The sequence below is a fragment of the Typopeltis vanoorti genome, chromosome 14 (assembly GCF_054136105.1).
Source record: "Typopeltis vanoorti isolate ZY-2024b chromosome 14, IOZ_Tvanoo_1.0, whole genome shotgun sequence".
NCBI lineage: Eukaryota > Metazoa > Arthropoda > Arachnida > Uropygi > Thelyphonidae > Typopeltis > Typopeltis vanoorti.
This window is the reverse complement of record NC_143562.1, coordinates 113,267,487-113,291,200: the sequence shown is the minus strand read 5'-3', so window position 1 is coordinate 113,291,200 and position 23,714 is coordinate 113,267,487. Positions and strand designations below refer to the sequence as shown.

The following is a 23,714-nucleotide window of genomic DNA, read 5'->3' as shown; positions in this document are numbered from 1 at the left end:
CCCTGTGGCACACCACTAGACGCAGGCGGTCTTTTGGACTCTACTCCTGAGTAAACTACTCTCTAATATCTCTCCATCAACCATCCTCCTATCCATCTCACCAACGCTATATCCATTCCCATATGTTGCAATTTTATGGATTAGAATTCCATGTGGAATCTTGTCAAAGGCCTTAGCCAGGTCCAGCAGTATCATTGTAAACCCATTACCCTTATCCAATGCAGCCGTCAGTGTGTTATAAGACCTGAGCAAGTTACTGAGGCATGATCTACCCTTCACAAAGCCATGCTATCCCCCATACAGTATCTCATTTTCATCAATCTATTCCTGTATTTTTCCCTTAACTACTTTCTCCAAGACCTTGACAATGACTCCTGATATGCTGATCAGTCCGTAATTTACAACAGCTTTCTTCGAACCTCCTTTATGCAGTGGACCTATTTTCCCCTTTTTCCACCCCTTCGGGACTAAACCAGACCCGAGACTCAGATTAAACAATATGGTCAAGAGCACTGACAATTCTTTAGCCCCTTCACGTAAGACCCATGCTGGTATACCATCCAATCCCACAGATGTATTCACATTAAGGTTCTGTAATAGACTATTCACCTCTACTTCATTCACCACAATTCACCTATAAACTGGTTATAGGTGAATATAAAATGATTCCTTCATTCCTTCAACGTCGCCACCTGGATGATATACTCTCAAAGTGCTCACTCAGTAATTCCACTATATCGACTGATTCAGTGACCTCCCTGCCATTGGCGTTCCTTAAAATCATTCTGCCATGTACAGTTTTTCTTTTATTAACAGCATATTGAAAGAACTGTTTGGGATTATCTTTAGCTTGCATGACTAATTTCCTTTCATAATCCGATTTTGCTTTTCTTACCACGCTCGTTACCATTCTGGCCTTCGCTTTATATCGTTCATGTGCCTGCAGGTCACAATTCTCCTTAAATTCCCTCCACAGTTGTTTCTTTTTTTGCAATTCAAGTTTAATGGTGTTATTCATCCATTTAACCCCTACTTGATACTATTCGGACTCTTGGTATACAGTCAGCCATAACCTCCTGCAAATGCTCCTTGACCACTTCCCATGCCCTATCAACATCCAGCCCCTGCAGTTTTACATGCCATGGCACTGAACCAAGCAATCTCCTAAGCATGTCATACTTGCCTGCATGGTAATTCCACATGTCTGTATTAATTGAAAATTTCACACATTTAGCAACATGGTCATATTCATTACAGTCAAATTCTCAGATGCTATTACTAGGTCAAGCACTCTCGAACCCCTAGTATTTTCCATTACATGCTGTCTCAGATAGTTATCCCTTAGTAACTGAATAAAATTCAGTTCCTTGCTCACATGTGTCCTCTCCTCCTTCCAATCGATGTTACCATAGTTGAAATCCCCCCATAAAAATTACCCTCCTTCCACTCATTTCATCAATTTGTTTATGCATACTATCTCCACCATCTATTCCATCACCTGGTCTATAGCAGCACCCAACTGGATATTTTGTTCTGCCAGTCTCAATCTCACACCAAATAGCCTCAAATAAGCTCTTTTCACTATCCTGCAATACAACTTCAATTCTCCTTGGCTTCATTTCATCAGCTATCATACAATAACACTGCTGCCCCCATTTTATTCTCTCTGTCCCTCCTGAACACACTATACCCTTGTTGTGACGTCTTTCTTCTCCGTTGTGTGTTCTGGCTGTTGACTGACGCCACTTTTGAACTCAAAGAAAATTTAATTTTTAACTGCGCCACTCTGCGTTCATATTTGGATGACAATGTTGTAGAATCAATCATCAGCAAGTACAATGCTACATAATCTAATTCAAATCGAAACTCTCCTTAGACATTTATCCTTAAATTATATAGCAGTCATGGTTCTCTAGTCTTCTATTACTTTCTCATTAAATAGGGTTCCCGCTTAGATTCGAACTATTAAATGAGCGGTGCAGTGAAATGAAATCAGGCAAGCACAAGATTCAAAACAAAAGGAAACATTTAATACATTAGCACATGAAATTACATTAATCAAAGAAATTCTAAACATGAGTAATATGATCATGAAATAAACAAGTTCTTATTGAGACAATAATAACTTCACTGTAGAGTACACTGAGCACGGTTAGATTTTTTTACATATAGATTTCTATCCTTCTTATTGTTAAAAGCTTCTAAGTACAAATTTCTTTTGAGACAAGGATATCTATTCAATGTGCTTCAAATGTTGACTCTGTTTAACTGTTCAGGATATATAAATCACACTTCGCTAAATATACACCAAGGAATTCTAAAGTCCTATCAATCTATTACTGTAATTCTTAGTAAATCAGTCTTTAACATATATCACGTTTTCTTGGAACAAGCTTCACGAAATCATACGTTCAGACTTGAACTGTTATTATGGCAGTACTCTTCCTTTTTAGTATATTCACAAAAACATAGAAAGGATTTCCTTACCGGAACAGTTGGTATACTTTGCCTATTATCACTGGTTCTAGAAAACACTTCTTTGCTTCTTAATAGCTTTCTCTCTCAGCTCACATTAGTTCTTTCATACTTCCTTGGTTTTTAGTAGCAGTTTGGTTGGCTTGGGAATACATACCTCCTTGTTCTACATTGACTATCCTTCAGGTTTCCTTGGCAATCCTTGTCAAGCCTCATGTCCTTCACTATTACTGGACAAGGAAATAGAAATCCGGATATGAACAAGAACCTGAGAAAAGGTAAGTTAAACAACAGAGAGGTCTGTTGTCTCTTCAACCCGGTCCTGTCCTTCGCGCCTCGCCTCTCTCCTTATTCATCAGCGTATGTCTCCTCCTTCCTTCTTCGTGCCAAAATATGCCTCGTGGATCGCCGTTAGCTCGGCAAAGTAACTAGCGCCAAAATGTACTCTGGCAGATAACTTCGTAATTTCATACAGCACTAATTTCTGTTATACTGGCTATGTTCTTGGCAATGGTTTATATAAATGGACTAAGTTCTGAGTTTCTGTGCACAGGCCACATAGGATATATGTGCCTCTACAAAGAATTAGTACAGGATAAATAATTAACAACTATTAGAACATACAATTATTTTATAATTATGGAATATACATTAGTAAGTGATTAACTTACTATTTGTCTGATGAGCAAATTTGTCTCTGGGAATGGCTGACTTTGTTAAATCCTGAATGAAACACTGTTATATTATAATTCCTTTCATTCAGAATTTAACAAAGGCTTACCCTTCCACTGAAAAAAATTTTTAAAGGAAAATTTTTTCATACAGGTCACTCCTGTGGAGGATCCAGACTTCTTATTTTTTTTCCGAGGTCTCATATATATCTCATCTGAACAAAACCTGATTCCTCATCATGGTTTGTGTATTTATCCTTCTCTACTTTCTCATTCAGATCTCTACTGCTCTTATTATTGGGGACAGTTTGTTTCCTATATCTGTCGTATGGGAGTGTTTTTTCAGAGCAGAAATCTCTTTCTCGGTCGCTAGTGTAGCGTCTTGGTTGGTTCCTGACTGGTAGTTCCATTCCATTGGTATCTTATCTGATATTACTCACCCTTCGGTGATTCCTCTTTTTTCCCCATATCCTCTCCAGTGAATCAACTAGGCAGACCAGTCGGTCAGGCCTGTTCTCTTTTCTTTTTGTTTTACTTGACCTTCTAGGTAGACTAGTTGTTTCAGCAAAGTTAATTTCAACTGTTAGTTGGTTTCCAGTGCCATCCTCTAGTTCAGGTCTGGATACTTGCTATTGTAATGTCATGTTTGTGCTGAGTTGAGTTTCAGGCTGATCAAGTATATCAGAAATTGCATTGTTATTTTGCACAATTGGCTCACTTGCAGATGTTTGTACTCTATTAGGAGGTCCTATCTCATTTGCTACACACAATTTCCCGTTAGTTGCCTTCTTCCAGTATATGCAGGCTTACCGTTGCTTCTGACATTTCTTTTTCTGTTCATCAGGGATATCTCAACCCTTGAAAAATCACAAGAGAAGGGATATTTTTCCATGAAATTAGTTCCAAAAATTATGTGAGAGCCCGAGTTGGGTGTTGAAGGGATAACTAGTAAGTCTTGCCAGACACATAGTCCAAATTTTGGCAGATAAATTTTTGTGCGAACTTTTTCATATGCTATAGAGTTCGAGTCTGAGAGAGTGGTAACTCTCACAGGTTTCCTTAACTGGGCACAATACTCTTCCATAATCTATGTTTTATGCTTAGGAAATACTCTTTACTTATGGTTGAAGCATTACAGCCTGTATCTAATAAAATGTTACACCGAAAGCCTTGGATATTTCCTCTAATCTTCATCATTGACTCATTCATGTTGTTTATTATTTTAACGGTATAATAGAACACAGAAACTAAGTAAATAGTTTCTGTGCTCTGAAGATGCTGGTTATAACACCAGCGAAATATCAGCATCAAGTTAATAAATTAAAATAAATTAATTAATAAATTAATTAATAAATTAATTATTAAATTAATTATTTACTTAGTTTCTGTGTTCTATTATGCCGTTAAAATAATAAACAACATGTTAGACGAACACATAAGTCTGTCCACACGTTTATTGACTCATTCAATTTAAAGGAGTTTTGAAATTTATTGCCTTCTCTGTGAGAAATATGCCCAAAGTTAGAATTCCATCTGTTGTTCAGGTAGGTTCCACTAACGTAGGAACAACTCCTGGCACTTTGCCCAGCTTTGTTGTATCGAAAGCATTTCAGAGGATCTCTACTGTCCGTGAGGTATTCTCTCTTAGCTCGAGGCTGAGAGGTAATGGATATCTGTCGATTGACATTCTCTGGTCCTTGTACTACTTTATCTAGATTAACTAATATGGGCTGATTTTGCCTTTCTACTTCCTGCTTCATCATCTCGTTGATCTTATTCGCTGTGGGGTTTTGTTTTCTTGAGACTTCATAGTAATGGTTGCCGGTTGTTTATTATTATTATTATTATTATTGTTCTGGGAAACTCCAAGGAGTCGACAGACTCATCGAGGGAGGCCCTAACATCATGTCTGGAACAACTATTCAACATTCACACAGTATCTATCATATCTTGTCTTGAACTCATTCACGGTCGTAGCACCCACAACAGACTCTGGAAGCTTATTCCACTCATTCACCACTCTCCAAGTAAAAAACCTAGCTCTAACACCCTTGTCAACCACGCTTTTGCCCAGCTTCCATGCATGGCCCCTAGTCCTCCCACTACCAGTCATATTTTCAAAAATATCTTCTGGATCAATCTTATAAAAACCCTTCAGTAATTTGAATGTCTCAATCATATCACCCCTCCTTCGCCTATCGTCCAATTTCTGCAACCCACAAATCCTCAACCTATTCTCATAAGGTTCATTCCACAGACCTGCTATCATCTTGGTCACTCGTTTCTGGACCCTCTCCACTTCCTCCCCATCACGAAGAAACCCTGGTGCCCATAACTGGGCACAGAAGTCCAGATGGGGTCTTATCAAGGCTCGATACAGAGGAACAACAACTTGCTTTTCTCTGCATGTTAAAGTATTTTTCATAAGCCAAGTGATTTGGTGAGCTGTTTTAGTTACTTCTGCAATGTGCCCCCTAAACTTCAACTCCCTATCCACTAGCACTCCCAAATCCCTAGCCTCATCAATCTCCTGGAGTACGGTTCCACCTATGCGATATACTGCTGCTATTCTTTTTCACCCCAAAGTGCATAACCTTACACTTTGCCACATTAAACTGACATCCATTTTTCCTAGCCCAGTCCTCCAAACTATCCAAATCATCCTGTAAAATTTTGACATCCTGTGCACTCACAATTGCTCTACCCAACTTTGCATCATCAGCAAACAAGTGAACACTTCCTCTCAAATCCTTTCCAATATCATTGATGAACAAATTAAAAAGCAGTGGTCCAAGAACAGAGCCCTGCGGCACTCCACTCCTGAATAAACCACTCTCTGGTATCTCTCCTTCAACCACCCTCCTATCCATCTCACCAACCCTATATCTATCCCCATCTGCTCCAGTTTACTGATTAGGGTTCCATGTGGTATCCTGTCAAAGGCCTTGGCAAGGTCCAGTAGTATCACTGTAAACCCATTACCCCTATCCAGTTCAACTGTCACTGTGTTATAAAACGTGAGCAAGTTACTGAGGCATGATCTACCCTTCACAAAACCATGTTTTCCCCCATACAATATCCCATTTTCATCTATCCAATCCTGTATTCTTTTCTTGACTAATTTCTCTAAGACCTTGGCAATGATTCCTGATATGCTAATCGGTCGGTAATTTACAACAGCGGTCTTGGAACCACCTTTATGCAGTGGAACTATTTTCCCCTCCTTCCACCCGCTCGGGACTAACCCAGACCCGAGACTCAAATTAAACAAAATGGTCAAGGGTACTGACAATTCATTAGCTGCTTCTCGTACTACACGAGCTGGTATACCATCCATCCCCACAGATGTATTGACATTAAGGTTATGCAATAGACTACTCACCTCCACTTCATTCACCACAATTCCCGTATAATCTACTGGTTTATTCGTTTCTGCAATGTCACCACCTGGATGATATATTCTTGCAAAGTGCTCACTCAGTAACTCAGCTATCTCAACTGATTCAGTTACCTCCCTACCATCGGCATTCTTTAAAATCATTCTGCCATGTACATAATTCCTTTTACTTGCTACATATCTAAATAACTGTTTAGGATTCTCTTTAGCCCGCATGGCCAATGTTCTTTCGTAATCCTTTTTTGCTTTTCTTACCACACTCGTCACCCTTCTGGCCTGCGCTTTATACTGTTCATGTGCCTGCCGGTCACCTTTCTCCTTAAATTCCCTCCATAGTTGTTTCTTTTTTTGCAGCTCAAGCTTAATGGTGTTATTCATCCATTTAACTCCTACTTGATTTATTATTCGGACTCTAGGTATACAGTCAGCCATTGCTTCATGCAAACACTTCTTAACTGCCTCTCATGCACTATCAACTTCTAGTCCTTGCAGTTGTACATGCGATGGCACTGAGCCAATCAAACTCCTAAGCTTGTCATACTTTCCAGCCCGATAATTCCACATGTACCCTGTCTTAATTGAAAATTCTACACCTTTAGCCACCTCCCAAGTCAAGACCCTATGATCACTCTCACCGATTGGTGGCAATGTGGTCATATTTGTTACAGCCAAATCCTCAGATGTAATTACTAGGTCAAGCACTCTCTGACCCCTAGTATTTTCCATTACATGCTGTCGCAGATAGTTATCCCTTAATAACCGCATAAAATCCAATTCCTTCCTCCCGTGTGTCCTCTCCTCACTCCAATCAATGCGACCATAGTTGAAATCTCCCATAATAATCACCCTCCTTCCACTCATTTCTTCTATTTGCTTGTGCATACTGTCACCACCATCTTTTCCATCACCTGGTCTATAGCAGCACCCAATTGTATATTTAGTTCTGCTAGCCACAATCTCACACCAAATGGCCTCAAATGTGCTCTTTTCTCTATCCTGCAATTCAACTTCTATTCTCCTTGGCTGTAGCTCATCAGCTATCATCAACGATACTCCTCCCCCCATTTTATTCTCTCTGTCATTCCTGAACACTCTATACCCCATCACATACAATCCCACTAGCTATATCATCTACAGTCAGCCATGTTTCACTAATACCAATAACCTGTGGTCTGGAAGTGCCAACCATGGCCAAAACCTCTTCCTTCTTGTTCCTAATACTCCTAGTATTAGTGTACATGAATTTAAGACCCCCATTAGCCCCAACCCTACCTTGATGCCTTATATTAACTATCCCACTCTGGTTTGTTGTCCTTATTTGCTCTAGCATATTATATTCATTCTTACATTCAACTGCCTCCCTAAGGACTGTATATCTACCCCCCCCCCTTAATGAATCTAGTTTCCCTGAATTTGCACATCCACTACATTCAGCAACACTTTCTCAAGTCTTCTTACACCATAACCATTCAAATGCAAGCCATCCATCTTATATAGATCCTTTCGCCCATCAAACTCACTCCACACGTCCACAAATTCCACACCACTCGTCATACATAACCCACGCATAAAGTCATTCGCAATTATGGCCCTCCTTTTAAACATTTCACTGTCATACCGTGGCAAAAGACTAATCATTCTAACTCTCTCACTCTTTTCTTTTGCTACCTCAAACAATTCATTCAGGTCTTCTATCATTTCCATTTTATCTCCTTTCAAATCATTCGTACCTGCCACAACAATCATTTCTTTCACCCTTTCCTTTTGCTCTCTAATAGACTCAGTTACATCCTTTATGGTCGCACCAGGTTGGTACGATTTTGTCAAATCCTCTACTAACACACCTCGTACTAACGAGTCTCCATACAGCACTCTATCCTTCATTTTGTTCATGTTCACATTCATACGCCTATTTTTCCTGTCATACCTTTTATTATTGGTTGGTTCATTCAGTCGACTTTTGTTCATGCACTCTAGCTGCTGTTTTGCCCTTTCTATCGCACCATTCAACAACGCGATCTCATTCAATGCATCTATCTCATCTTTTTTATTCTCTGAGAAACCATTAATACTATCATTCACACTTTCTACATTCACACTCTCATAATTCTCATGTACAACCTTGCCGTTTCTTGTCATATCGCTATTTTCTTCATTCTGAAGGTTGACAAAAATATCACACTCACAATCCGAAATACACTTCAATTCCTCATTCTCCCTACATTTTCTACACACATTCAATCCTTTATTATCATCTATCCACACTCCGACTGCACTCCATAAAGCGTACGTTTCACAGCTAGTACACTGACTCATTTCTTTTATACTACTGTTCTTTGATAACGATGGCGAACCATCTTTACTGGCTGCCATTTTCCTTCGTACAGGTGCCATAATTATTGCAACGTGTTTTATCAAATAATAAGTTATACACACAAACAGACGCACTAAAATACGCAAGGCAAACAAAACTACGCAATATTAACTAATTTTATCAACGATAACTGAAAATAATACTTATCTTATCAGGAGCTTGCACGAACACTACACACTACGATATAACCTCGAACTCAACTTCATCTTGATCGCCTTGATGAAGTTTCACTACTTCATCAAGGCGATCCATCACTGGTTGTTGCAATCTTTATTTCTTGGTGAACTAGGGATTATACTTCTTCCATTAACTTCTCTTTGTTGGATTGGTCTTCATTCTCAGACAGGTGATTATAATTTATAGATTTCTTCCTGACAATTTTCTACTTCCCCTTTTCTTTTTTATTCTCCTTTCTGGTTTCAACTAGGTTTAAGGAACAATCAGTCCCTTCTATGACATTTAAATGGCCTACATTGGATAAGGGAGAAAAGTCTCCTATCATTTGTTCCCTTTCCTTGACAGCTTTAAGGCATTCTTCTAACATAGTAATTCTTTTCTTGTAGGCCGTCTCTCTTAACACTGGTCTTACACCTTGACGAAACTGTTCAAATACGGCCCAATCCAAATGAGGTTTGGATACATTTAAACTATTAGAAAGTGTTAACATGCGATTATAAAAATCGGTAATGCTTTTTATCTTTCTGTGTGATCTGCTGTAGCTTCCATAGGTTTGGACCAATACTTCTTAATTTAGAAAATTGTGATATTAAAACGTCTGAATTTTTGTGTACTCTAATGTTTCTTTAAGTACTGGGGATGAATACAGAAATGTCTTGGCTTTACCAGTCAATTTGCTTCGGAGTAATATCAATAACTGGAAGTCAGTCCAATTTGCTATCTCTGAGTTTTTCAACAAAGGAGAAAAAAGACAGTACATCGTCCGATTCCTCCCCTGAAAACTGAGAAAAGACCTTCTGGGGGTGAATTGTAAACCCCCAGAAGGTCTTTTCTCAGTTTTCAGGGGAGGAATCGGACGATGTACTGTCTTTTTTCTCCTTTGTTGAAAAACTAAGAGATAGCAAATTGGACTGACTTCCAGTTATTGATATTACTCCGAAGCAAATTGACTGGTAAAGCCATGACATTTCTGTATTCATCCCCAGTACTTAAAGAAACATTACAGTACACAAAAATTCAAAGACGTTTTAATATCACAATTTTCTAAATTAAGAAGTATTGGTCCAAACCTATGGAAGCTACAGCAGATCACACAGACGCAAGAACTATATTGGTTTATCAGTTACAATTCTAATTAATCAAAACTTTAAAATTGAAATTAAATGAGACACAATTCCTTGCCTGATTCGTTTCACAACCTGCTCACCGTGATTCCCTAAACTTTGTTGCTAAAGTTTTAAGAATTAATCCTTCTTCTAATTTCGAAACTTGATTAATCAATTAATATCCGTGAATCAGCAATCCTGTCGACTGCGTCATTTTGTTGTGACATCTTTCTTCTCCGTTGCGTGTTCTGGCAGTGGATTGACTTCACTTTTGAACACAAAGAAAATTTATTTTTAACTGTGCCACTCTGCGTTCACATTTGTATGAACAATGTTGTGGAATCAATCATCAGCAAGTACAATGTTACGTAATCTAATTCAGATCGAAACTCTCCTTAGATATTTATCCTTAAATTATATAGCAGTCGTGGTTCTCTAGTCTTATATTACTTTCTCATTAAATAGGGTTCCCGCTTAGATTCGAACTATTAAATGAGCGGTGCAGTGAAATGAAATCAGGCAAGCACAAGATTCAAAACAAATGGAAACATTTAATGCATTAACACATGAAATTACATTAATCAAAGAAATTCTAAACATGAGTAATGTGATCATGAAATAAACAAGTTCTTATTGAGACAATAATAACTTTACTGTGGAGTACACTGAGCATGGTTAGATTTTTTTACATATAGATTTCTATCCTTCTTATTGTTAAAAGCTTCTAAGCACAAATTTCTTTTTAGACAAGGTTATCTATTCAATGTGCTTCAAATGTTGACTCTGTTTAGCTGTTCAGGATATATAAATCACACTTCGCTAAATATACACCAAGGAATTCTAAAGTCCTATCAATCTATTACTGTAATTCTTAGTAAATCAGTCTTTAACATATATCACGTTTTCTTGGAACAAGCTTCACGAAATCATACGTTCAGACTTGAACTGTTATTACGGCAGTACTCTTCCTTTTTAGTATATTCACAAAAATATAGAAAGGATTTCCTTACCGGAACAGTTGGTATACTTTGTCTATTATCACTGGTTCTGGAAAACACTTCTTTGCTTCTTAATAGCTTTCTTTCTCAGCTCACATTAGTACGAAAGAACCTTGGTTTTTAGTAGCAGTTTGGTTGGCTTGGGAAATACATGCCTCCTTGTTCTACATTGATTATCCTTTAGGTTTCCTTGGCAATCCTTGTCAAGCCTCTTTTCCTTCACTATTAATGGACGAGGAAATTGAATTCCAGATACGAACAAGAGCCCGAGAAAAGGTAAGTCAAACAACAGAGCGCTCCCTTGTCTCTTCAACCCGGTTCTATCCATCTCGCCTCGCCTCTCTCCTTATTCAACAGCGCATGTCTCCTCCTTCCTTCTTCATGCCAAAATATGCCTCGTGGATCTCCGTTAGCTCGTCAAAGTAACTAGCGCCAAAATGTACTCTGGAGGTTAACTTCGTAATTTCATACAGCACTTAATTTCTGTTGTACTGGCTATGTCCTTGGCAATGGTTTACATAAACGGACTAAGTTCCGAGTTTCCGTGCGCAGTTAACATAGGATATATATACTGTACAAAGAATTAGTACAGGATAAATGATTAACAACTATTAGAACATACAATTATTTTATAATTATGGAATATGCATTAGTAAGTGATTAATTTACTATTTGTCTGATGAACAAATTTGGCTCTGGGAATGGCAGACTGTTAAATCTTGAATGAAACACTATTATATTATAATTCCTTTCAAACAGAATTTATCACCCTACACATTCTATCCCACTAACTATATCATCTTCTGTCAGCCATGTTTCACTAATGCCTATAACCTGTGGCCAGGAAGAGCCAACCAAGGCCAAAAATTCTTCCTTCTTGTTCCTAATACTCCTGGCATTAGTATACATGAAATGCAGAGGTCCATTTGTCCCACCCCTATCTTGATGCGTTATACTAACTATCCCATTCTGGTTTCTTGTTCTTCATACTCGCTCAGGCACATTATATGCATTCTGCCTCACTGATGTCTGCATATCCACTTCCTCCCCTCCTTAATAGTTCTAGAAAACTAGAAGTTTTCTAGAACTATTTAGTTTCCCTGATTTTGCACATCCACTCTCACTTCACTCAGCAACACGTTTTCCAGTCTTCGCACACCAATTCCATTCAAATATAAGCCTTTCATCTTGTACAAATCCTTTCGCCCATCAAATTCACTCCACACCATACTGTCTGATTTATCCAAGTATACTTGAGAAGGATTGTGGAAGGGAAGTTTGGTACAGAACAAGCTGGATTCAGGCCAGATAGAGGCTGTGAGGATGAGATTTTCAGTTTAGAACAAATAGTTGAGAAATAATGGAATATAACAAAGATCTGTATTTAAGTTTTGTAGATCTGCAAAAGCATACGACAAGGTCCCAAGAGAAAAGCTATTCAAAACGTTACAGTTGTAAGGTTTCAGTGGACACCTTATATCAAGCAATATTTAGTCTTTATTTGAGTTGTCAGCAGTTAGAATTGAAGGAAATACAGGAAGATGATTTAATGTTAAATCTGGTGTCAGACAAGGATGTACATTATCCCCTGTGTTATTCATTATCTATATGGATTACATGGATCATTATCTATATGGATTATGAAGGAAAGTGGTGTTAAACCCGATATCAAAATTGGAGATGTTAATTTTAGCGCTTTACTTTATGGATATTATACTTTTAAATAAATCCAGTGCAAGTCTGCAAGATTCCCTGATTAAATTGAATAGCTGTTGTAATAGATCTGGTATATAGGTCAGCAATTACAAGACAAAGACAATGTAAATAGGCAGAAACATTGAAAATATCAACTGCATTGTGAATGGAGAACCTATAGAACAAGTAAAACCATTCAGCTACTTAAGTATGATTTTTAGTGAAGATGGTAAATTAAATATGGAAATAGACAATAGAATCAACAAAGCTGGTATGGTAGGAAGTCACTGAATACATTTATATGGAATACGAGAGAAATTAGTCAGAAACACAAAATTAGCTGTATACAAGACACTGTTCAAACCAGTTTTAAATTATGGATCTAAGAACTGGGTTAGTAATAAAACACTTGACCAAAGTCTAGAGACCACAAGTATGAGAGTCCTGAGAAAGATTAGAGGTGTGAACTGATAGCAATATTATATTAAAAACAAAGATATTAGGAAAGAACTTCACATTGTTAGCATCCAGGAATTATTATTATTATTTGATGCATCCAGGGAGTCCAAAGCCTCATCGAGAGAGGGTGCTTGCTCTACAACTCTATCTTCACCACTCAATCCGCCAACTACACCAACGCCATCCACCACCATTTTCACAGACAATCACAAACATCCATGCCCATGGTGAGATTCGAGCCCGCAGCCCTTTAGCTGTAGAGCGGATCCGCTACCACTCGGCCAGCCAGGCTGGCAATGTGTTAACAGAACTAATCTCAGGTGGTATGGTCACTTAAACAGAATGGGAGAGGAAAGATTAGATAAACAAGTGTTCTCTGCCAGGTTGGCAGGTAAAAGACCCACGTATAGGTGATTTGATGCAGTAAAAAGTGCTTTAGAAGACAGAAATATAAGATCTGTTACCATCTTGAATGGTAACAGATTGATTTGGAGAAGAATTGTAGAATAGTAAGTTAGTAATGATGTAAGTTTTTCGTGTAGTACTGTCATAATCCTGTTCACCCCTTGAGGGTCCATGTCAAGAATTTGATGATAATGATGATGATAATAATAATAAACCGTTTCTTAACTGAAATTTCCACATGTTGAGCAACCTCCCAAATCTGCATGATCACTTTCCTCGATGAGGTAGAGTTGCTACTGCAGTTATAGATGATCTTCTGATGCCATTACTGAATTGAACACTCAAATACCTAGACCCTTTGATTTGCTGTTTCAGGTAATTATCCTTCACAACTGTATAAATTCCTTTTCCATTTTGTTATGTGCCCTTTCCTCCTTCGGGTTTATATCACCATAGTGAAGGCTCCCATTGCTTGACCTACACTCATTGTGTTAATCTGCTGAAGAGGCCTTATTTTTTAGCATGTGTACAATGCTTAGTTTTTGAGAAATGTGGTGCGAAGATGTGAAGTGCAAGTATAGATCTGTGTTGGTTGGTTTGCGATAGACTGCAAGGCTATGTCCATCCATTTGTTTCTTAATTAAAGTATCCAGGAATGGTAATTATTTGTCCTTCTCATAATATCCATCACATAATAAAGTTCACCTTAAAAGTTTTAAGGTGAACTTTATTATGTGATGGAAGGAGTTGATCTTGGTAAGAAAATCAAAAAGATCTTTTTCTGTGTTTTCCCATACAATAAAAATGTCATCCACGTACCTCCACCACACTGTGGGTTTAGGGTCTAATTGAGACAAAATGTAATTTTTCAGTTTCTCCATAGGCTCAGCAAAAAAAGCAAAATTGAAAAATTCAACACTCTTTATGTAAACAGTTATAAGTCAAGACCTAATCTGCCAGATACCACAGTAATATTCAGTTCCCCCCCCCCCCTTGTGCAGATCTCTTTATGGGTCATCAGACCTCAGTAAATAAGAAAGTGTGAGATAACTGTGACCTATGTGGAGACTAGCAAAAACAACTTCCTCTCTTCCATTTCTACGCTGATTAAACTTCCAATGCATGATTTCAGGCTTAATACATGCAATGTGTTTGTCAGTGCTTCCTGTCATGATGACTGTCACTGGGCAATTAGCTTTGATCTTATAAACTATCAGTAGTCTGTGTATGATACTGTCAAACAGGACATGGAAAAAGTATGAGCTGATCGCTAGCAGCTGCAATTGCAGTCTCATTACCCTTAATTCCAATGTGGCTGGGAATCCAGCACAACTGAACATCAAAATTAAGTGTCTTCATTTTGTAAAATAGGTGTAACACCTCACACAGTACTGAATGTCGATTATACATAGGGAAGGAGAGTCTGCAAAGAACTCAATGAGTCTGTATATTATTATTATTATTACATCACACCTCCAGGGAGTCCAAAGACTCATCGAGGGAGGGCATCTACTCTACAACTCTTCATCTCACAACTCCACCAACCTTCATCATCTAACACCAACGCCATCTACCCCCCCCCCCCCCCCCTCCCCCCCCCCGACTACCACCACTAGTACTTTCACAGACAATCACAAACATCCATGCCCACGGCGGGATTCGAACCCGCAGCCTTTTGGCTGGAGAGCGGATACGCTAACCACACGGCCAACCAGGCCGGCAAAATTACACATTTTTGGTAGTGGTTTTTTTTTTATATGCACAAGTGAAAGCTGAATGGCATGCAACACTGCATAATTATTGCAATCAGGTGGGATGTGGTTGGAGACAGTAATGACAAGAAGCACAGCCAACAGCGTTGTCAGTTCTTGAACCATCAGTATAGATGGGCAAGAAATCAGAGTGGGCCACTCTGTGTGCATTAAACAATTGCAGATAGACAGATGATGGAGTATGAGACTTCTGTAGTTGATAAAGTGAGAGGTTGCAAGGTGGAGTGCAAACCTGCCATGGAGGAATGCTGTTATGTTTGGTGAAGGCAATGTTGCCAACATTCATACCAACAACCTGCATAGTTTCTTTAACAACATACCAAAAGGACACATGTCAGTCTGATGTGTTTGATATTGAGCTTGCCAATGCAGAGTAAAGAAACTAGTTCCATGTGGGATGCTCTGGAAGAGACTTTATTTTTAGAACATAATTATGAGACAACTGTTTCCATCTGATAGAGCCGGTTCATTTGTTTCAACATAAAGACTTTGAGTGAGTAATGTGCAAAAGGCACCAGTAGCTATCTTTGTACCCCTAATGATGGATGGGATCCAACCATTACATGTTATTCTGCCTTGCAGAACCATAGAATGAGACCCATAACCCAGCTTGTACAAGTGCACAATAAAGGCAAAGCAGTTAAGATTGATCCACACTCCATTCAGTAGAGGATAGGGTGCGAAAGAGATTAAATGCTCTCTTGCACTTTATTCTTAGTTGACGAATATGTGCAAAGAATGTAAGTTTTCTGTGAAAGACGAGACACACAAATTTGGCTTCTGCTGCTATTGGAATAACAGTTTGTCCCATTCTTAATTCAGGATCTGGGTGTAGAGTATGTTTTTGATTGAAGTGTACACAGACAATTTTTTTCTCTGAAAACTTGAACCATTACGAAGAGCACATAGAGAGATGCAATCAATTGCTTGCTGAAGTTGGCTTTCTTATTATAGGAACTTCATGTTATAAGAGCGAGAGTAAATTGAAGACATCAACTTATAGAGCATTGCTTACAGTAGAAGGAAGCTGTTCAGGACTGAGTTAACTTTGATAACAAAAGTGTTACACTTAAGACAGAGCATCAAGGAACATCCTGTTCCTGATGATATGGCTGAGATAGCGTATTTCCCACTCTAACCTCAATAGCTCACCTAGACAGAAAGTTTTTAATAAATATAGGAAGGTGTACTCTGAGACATAGGTTATAGAAGTCTTTTAATATGCCATATCTCCAGGCTGTGTCATAAACTTTTTCCATGTCAAAGAACACTGAAACCAAATGTTCTTACTTCAGGAATGCATCTCTTATACAGGTTTCTAAATGGACCAAATGGTCCAAAGGTGAACAACACCTACAAAAGCTACATTGCATATCTGGCATTAACCATTTTCTCCAACATCTAATAAAGGCAGCAGGTCAGAGCAATGAGTCAATAATTATATGCTTGTGTTTGATAAATTCCTGGTTTTGGGATAGCAATGACAACTGACTTATGCAAAGAATCCCAAAACTCTTCCTCTGCAGATATTCTGTTGTATATTAAGAGAAGGAGATCCATAGAAGATGATGGAAGATATTCTACTATTTCATAATGAAGTCATCAGGCCTTATTGCACTAGAGTGAGACAGTAAAATAGCTATTTTTAGTTCTTAGTTAGCAAATGGCTGATTGTATGGCTTGGCTCAAGCCCATTGGTAGAAAAATTTAGCAGCTACTTGTTGCTTTTGCAATATTAAAAAGTCAAGAGGATATGAAGCTATTGCTAAGATTCTGGCAAATTTTCTCCCAAAGTGTCTGCAACAGCTGTGAGATCAGCAACAACACATCTGTTATCGTCTAAGGTTTCTGGATTTTTATCTTATACAATTTGCACTGGTTGTTTGATTAATTGAAGAGATGAATTGGATCCATGATTGTTTTTGACTCTGACATATCACATAATATGCTTTGGCCCAAGCATGCTTAAAAGCCATTAAGTTTGATATCGAGGGTATCTACAAAATATACTCTGTGCTCAGTGTTGATCTTTTTTGGCTGCCTGGCATTCTATAGAGTGAAAATCAAGATGATGTTTTTGGAATTGAGGCTGTTTTGCTGCCTGGACAATGCAGTCTTTTACATACTTGACTTCTTCATTGATAGGTCTTTGACTAACTGAATCAGCATTAAATTTTGCAAGATGGGAAAAAGTATTCCAGTCGTCCTGGTCCATTTTCCATATGGGCATCCATGAAGGAGAACATGGTTCATGTGAAGACATTGCAAAATGGAAGAAAGTTTTGAATCTATTATTCAAAAGAGAGAGGTCGTTATTGTCAAGGATTCATTCAATGATACAACCTCGTCCATTTGTGTTGGCATTACTCCACAGAGTGTTGTACACATTAAAGTCACCCATAAGAAGTATGGATTCATGCAGTTGCAAGATAAGATTATCAAGATCAATTTCATTTAACTCAGCACTCAGTGATAAATAAACTGAAAATAATTGCAATAAAAAATCTCATAGGTAAGCAAATCAGTACTGCTTCAAGAGAAGTATTAAGCTGGACATGATGGAAAGGAGTATGACTGTCCACTAGGAGAGCTGCTCCTCCATGAGCAGAACTACCTCCAGTTCTCTCCTTGCATACAACAGTGAAATTCCTCAAGGTAGGATCTTCACTGGTTCTTAAATATGCCAGAAGATAGAAAGGTTTGTGTTTATGCAGTAAATTCTTGATATCATTGATATTCTGGAAAAATCTATGACAGTTCTATTATAAAAATTTTCCTATTGTTTTGGTTTTGTGGATTTGTACAGTTTTCGGGAGGTTGAAGGCTTACCTTTGTCAGGTTTATATATATCAACTGATTTTGAGAAGTATCTACAGCCAGTGTCCATCTCTCTCTCTCTCTTCTGGTAAAATATTTAGTACATGTGATATAATCAGGGTCAGTTGGCAAGTTTAACTTACTTTCAGTGGGTATCAAAGTATCCATTTTTTCTGTGTGTGTGTGGGGGGGGGGGGGGAGGTCTGGTCATTTATCTTGAAGTGATAATTTTTTAGCAATCATGAATGGAACCAGTTTTGGAGTTGTTTTTGCAGTGAGACTCTATGTCAGGCAATTGATGCGTTCATAGAGAAGCATTCACAATCATAAAGTTCAGGTATGGTGGAATAGAGATATGTGTTTGAGATGCTATTGACATTTTCTTTGCTACCATATTCTCAGAATAGGATTAGTGGTAGCTAACTTCCTTTATGCATCCTTATACATTTTGGTGTTTTAATTTTTTGTTAATCTTTCCACTTCTGATATGCATGGGAGTAAGCTGGGTGATCTCCCTGAATGTCGACAAATTAGCATTCTTTGCAGAAGATTTGTTATCATGTGCTACTACCACATTTGGTGCATGTGGCAAAGCCATGACAGGCAGTTTGGGAATGCCCATATTTCTGACATTTAAAGCATCTTAGTGGATTAGGGATGTACAATCTAGCAGGACATTTCAGATACCCTGCTTTTACAGATGTTGGAGGCTTAGGTGTATCAAAATTAAGAATGATGTTATTGGTTGGAACCTGGTGATCAACCCTTCGAACATATCTCTTCATCAGGAACAACAAGGAGATCCAATTCTGATATTATTCCTCTACAAGAATTGAGTGTTTTATGAGGTGTTACTGCAATTAGTATGCCACTCAGTGATGTTTCTTTCAGCAATTTCTCAGAATGTTGTTGACATCATATTTCCACAAGGATATTACCTGAACATAATTTCTTAACAATTTTGGGAGATCCTGTCAGTCCTAAACTCTTTTGAATAAAGAAGGGTGATATTTTCCCTATTGGCTTTTCACTTGTTGCATAGATGATCAAAAACACGGGTACATTTGTACTGGTATCACATATCTTTTGTTTCTTACTTCTGTTACCAACTGCTCTATCTACAGTATTGGTACTTGGTTGGAACCTTGTTAGGGTTCCTGAAACATTTTGGGATAAAGAATTCATGTTCAAGGGGTTTTGGCTCAGCTACAGAGCCACACATGAATGCCCACTGATTGGCAAGCAATAACTATGCTCAGGAGTGAAATGCTAGGGCTAACCTGGATGCTATACCAACACTACAGCAAACCTTAGATTCTTACCCTGGATCATGGGGTGAAAGACATACTGCAACGCTGCTGATCCTTGTATATAAGCCCACTAGTCAACTGATCCTGGGTAGGCGATCTAGGACTGGCTGCATTGCCGAAGCAGAGGCCAAAGTAAGAATGACTACAAAGATCCCCCCCCCCCCTCTCCTTCTGAATGTCCACAGGTTGCGCAGCATGGCAAGCACATCAGCAAGGCATTGGATCCCAATGATGGGGGTATGGAAAAAAAGGATAGGAAAAAAGACTCGGGAGAAGTACAGCAAGCGAAGAATATGGGAAGAAAGGCAAAGAAAATGAGGAAGAATGTAACGGACCATTATCATCACTAGTAGATCAAGAATAGGTGCCCTACAGGGCACTAGGACTAAGATCTATGAGTTTCATACTATAAATATAAGTATGAAACTCATAGATCTTAGTCCTAGTTCTTAGAGTTTCGCTTACTGGCAGATAAACATCAAAGGATTTGTATCCCCTTCATTATTGTGGAATAATGTTGCAGAATTTATAGATGGCAAAATGATATTTCACTTATATAGTGAAATGATGTGACTGATTGAATTCCTATATTCATCTTCTGAAATGGGTAAAATCAAAGGGAATTATGAGATATCGCTGCAATAATGAGAAGGACACTGACCTGCAGAGATAAAACAGTTATCATTCTGTTGTATAAGACCCTGATCAGACCACACTTGGACTACTGTTCTCAGATTTGGTCCCCAGGATTTGAAGGGAATAAATTAACTATGGAAACGGTACAAAGGCAGATAACAAATATGATTTCAGGACTGTACAATGATAGTTATGAGGATCGGCTGAGGGAATGTGGACTGCAGAGTTTGGTGGTATGATAGACTTTGTGTTTCTTAGGGGGGGGACCTCCCCTCAGTGAGTCTTGATAGACTTGTGTTTCTTAAGAAGGACCTCCCACGATGAGTCTTTTGTCTTCATCGCGGCCTGAATAATAATAATTATAGTACTCCCTTTCCAGTGGCATGTGGAGTGAGACAGGGATGAAAATTATCACCAATGTTATTTAACTGCTTCCTTGAATATGTTGTAAATGAAGTCCTGGAGAACTGTGATATTGGAGTGACAATAGGAGGAGGAAGAATAAAACATCTGCAGTTTGCTGATGATATTGATCTCCTAGCAGAAAACAAGTCAGATCTTCAGGCAATTACCACAGAGTTAGCTCATATTCTTAAAAAATATGGCTTAACCATAAGTACCTGAAAATCAAAAACAATGACAAATATCTGTGTTTCTGACCAAGAAGGAAACTGAAAAATTCCTACTTGACAATATTCCCATAGAAGAAGTTGATCAGTTTAAACACCTAGGTAATATCTTTAATAAAGATGGAAAATAAGGACAGGATAATAGAAAAACAGCACTCCATAAACTAAAATGACTATGGACAGATAACAATCTTGCAATGACAAACAGATTATACCTTACTGACTCTAGTTAATTCAGTAATTCTATACAGCAGTGAAACTTGCACGCTCCTAAAAGATGAAGAGGTTGTCGGCATGTGAAATGAGGTGCTATAGGTGACTCCTAAAGATTCCATACACTGATCATGTCACAAATTTTGAAGTAAGACAAAGAATCAGTTTTTTTTTTTCTTTTTTTCTTTTTTCTTTTTTTTTTTTCCCACCAGTCAAGAAATAACAACATAAAAGTTTGAAAAAAACAACTCATCTGGCTTGGTCATATTGCCAAGCTGGTTAGCTGAGTGGTTGGTGTACCTGCTCTCCAATCAACAATCAAGGACCGAGTGAAAGATTTCTGTGAGGAATATTTTCTGATTTCTACTTGATGGTCCTTTGTGGAAACAGGTAGCAGGTTTGAATCTAGTCCTGTGCATGGATGTTTGTGTTGGTCTTTAGGTGGGAGATGAATTTCATCATCCAATGTGAGACCACTGCTCCACTTATTGGAGACCTGAACATGAAAAAGTTCCATGTTTGGTCTCTAGAGCAGGGTCTCCAGCCTATGTAAAAATAAATAACATTACAAAAGATATATAAAATTGACATGATGCAAATGTACCATAGTTTTCCTAATAACCTTTTGTGGTGGGAACAACACTAAAAAAATTTTTTTTAAAAATCTGCTAATTTTTTTTATTAGATATGCTAATATATATATATATATCAGTGGATCTAATGGTCTCCAAATTGTCTTGAATAAGTCCTTCAAGACAAGTTCTTGAAGGACTGATTCCAAGAAAACAATCCTTCAACTCGAAAAAGAGGCAGACCTAGAATAAACTGGATAGACAATATAAAAAACTGTACAGGTGCTTCCTGAAAGCTAAATATCAATCAAAGAATGATTGAAAGATTTCTATGAGGAATATTTCCTGATATCTACTTGATGGACCTTTGTGAACTATGGGAAGAATAACTAGAAAGCACTAATCACTGGTAATAAGACATGCAAAAAGCCATTATTCATTAGATGTTTTAGAGAATATTACAGGGGAAATGAAACTATTATTATTATTATTACCCAAGATCCCTGAGTCAAAGAGTCATCTGGGAGGTCCTTTTATCCTATACACATCTCATCATACCATGCTTTAAATACACTGAAATTCTTTGCAGATGCCACACTCTCAGGCAAGGCATTCCAATCATTCACAACTCTACATGGAAAAAACCTGCTCCTCACTCCCCTACTCAGACCCTCTTTATACAGTTTCCAGGGATAACCTCTGGTTCTCCCCTGATTTCCCACTATTTTCTGTAGAACCTCTCCAGCATTGATCGTATAACAACCCCTTACTAACTGGTAGGTCTATATCATATCTTCCCTCTTCCTCCTGTCCACCAGACTCTGCAAGTTGCATCTTCTCAATCTTTCCTCATACTCGACAATCCAGAGGATAGAAACTACCTTAGTCAGTCACCTCTGAACCCTTTCCAACAGCTCTTCGTCCTTCTGAAAAACCAGGTGACCAAATCTGGGCACAATAGTCCACGTGTGGCGTCATCAAAGCCTTATACAATGGAACAAGAATCTCCCTATTTTTACAAGTCAGTGTCCTTCGCATCATTCCCAGAAGCCTTTGTGTTGTCTTCACAATTTTGGCTATGTGTCCCCTAAATTTCAGATCCTTATTCACTATCACCCCCAGATCTCTTATTTTCTCCACCTCTGACAATATATCCTCACCAAGCATAAATTCTGCATCCCATCTTTGTTTCCCCAATTTTAAAACCTTAAATTTTGCAACGTTGAACTCGCATCCCCATTTCTATGCCCATTCACTCAATTTATTCAAGTCTTCTTGTAAGGCCACAACATCATCTCTACTCTTCATGGTTCATCCCAACTTTGCATCATCTGCAAACAACTGAATATCTTCATCCAAATCTTTGAAAAAGAGACAGACCTAGGATAGACAGTATAATAAATTATTAATATACAAGTTAAACAGTAATGGCCCTAAAACATGGGCATCGTGGCTTAGTTGGTTAAAGTGCCTGTCTGGTAAACAGGAGATCGTGGGTTCGCATCCCACTGATGCCTTCATCCAACTAATTTTTTGATGGCCTAGTTGGCCGAGTGCTTAACGTATCTGCTCTCCAGCCAAAAGGCTGCGGTGATCGAATCCTGCCATGGGCATGGATGTTTGTGATTATCTGTGAAAAATACTAGTGGTGATTGTGGTGGTGGACAGTAGATAGCATTGGTGTAGATGATGCAGTCGCTGTAGTTGGTGGACTGAGTGGTGGAGACAGAGAGTTGTAGAGTAGGTGCTCTCCCTCGACGAGTCTTTGGACTCCCTGGAAGTGTCAAGTAATAATAATAACAATAATAATAAACAGACACCTGAGGCACACCACTAGTGAATTTCCTTTTCCTGGATATTGCTCCCCCATACACAACTTGTTGATACCTATCAGATAACCAGTCTCCAATCCATTGCACTAATCTAATATCCAACCCCATCTGCTCTAGTTTGACTCAGGTTATCATGTGGTAATCTATCAAAAGCCTTTGCGAAATCTAAGTATATT

The 23,714-nt window shown here is 38.4% G+C and overlaps 1 protein-coding gene and 1 non-coding gene across 4 annotated transcripts in view; both read left to right on the top strand.

The window, feature by feature from the left end:
* Window positions 1-23,714, top strand: part of LOC150099843 (protein Gawky-like) — a 580,239-nt gene that overhangs the window by 51,729 nt on the left and 504,796 nt on the right. The window lies entirely within an intron of this gene.
* TRNAT-GGU (transfer RNA threonine (anticodon GGU)) lies at window positions 23,150-23,223 on the top strand. The gene has a single exon. It is a non-coding gene; the product is annotated as a tRNA-Thr (tRNA).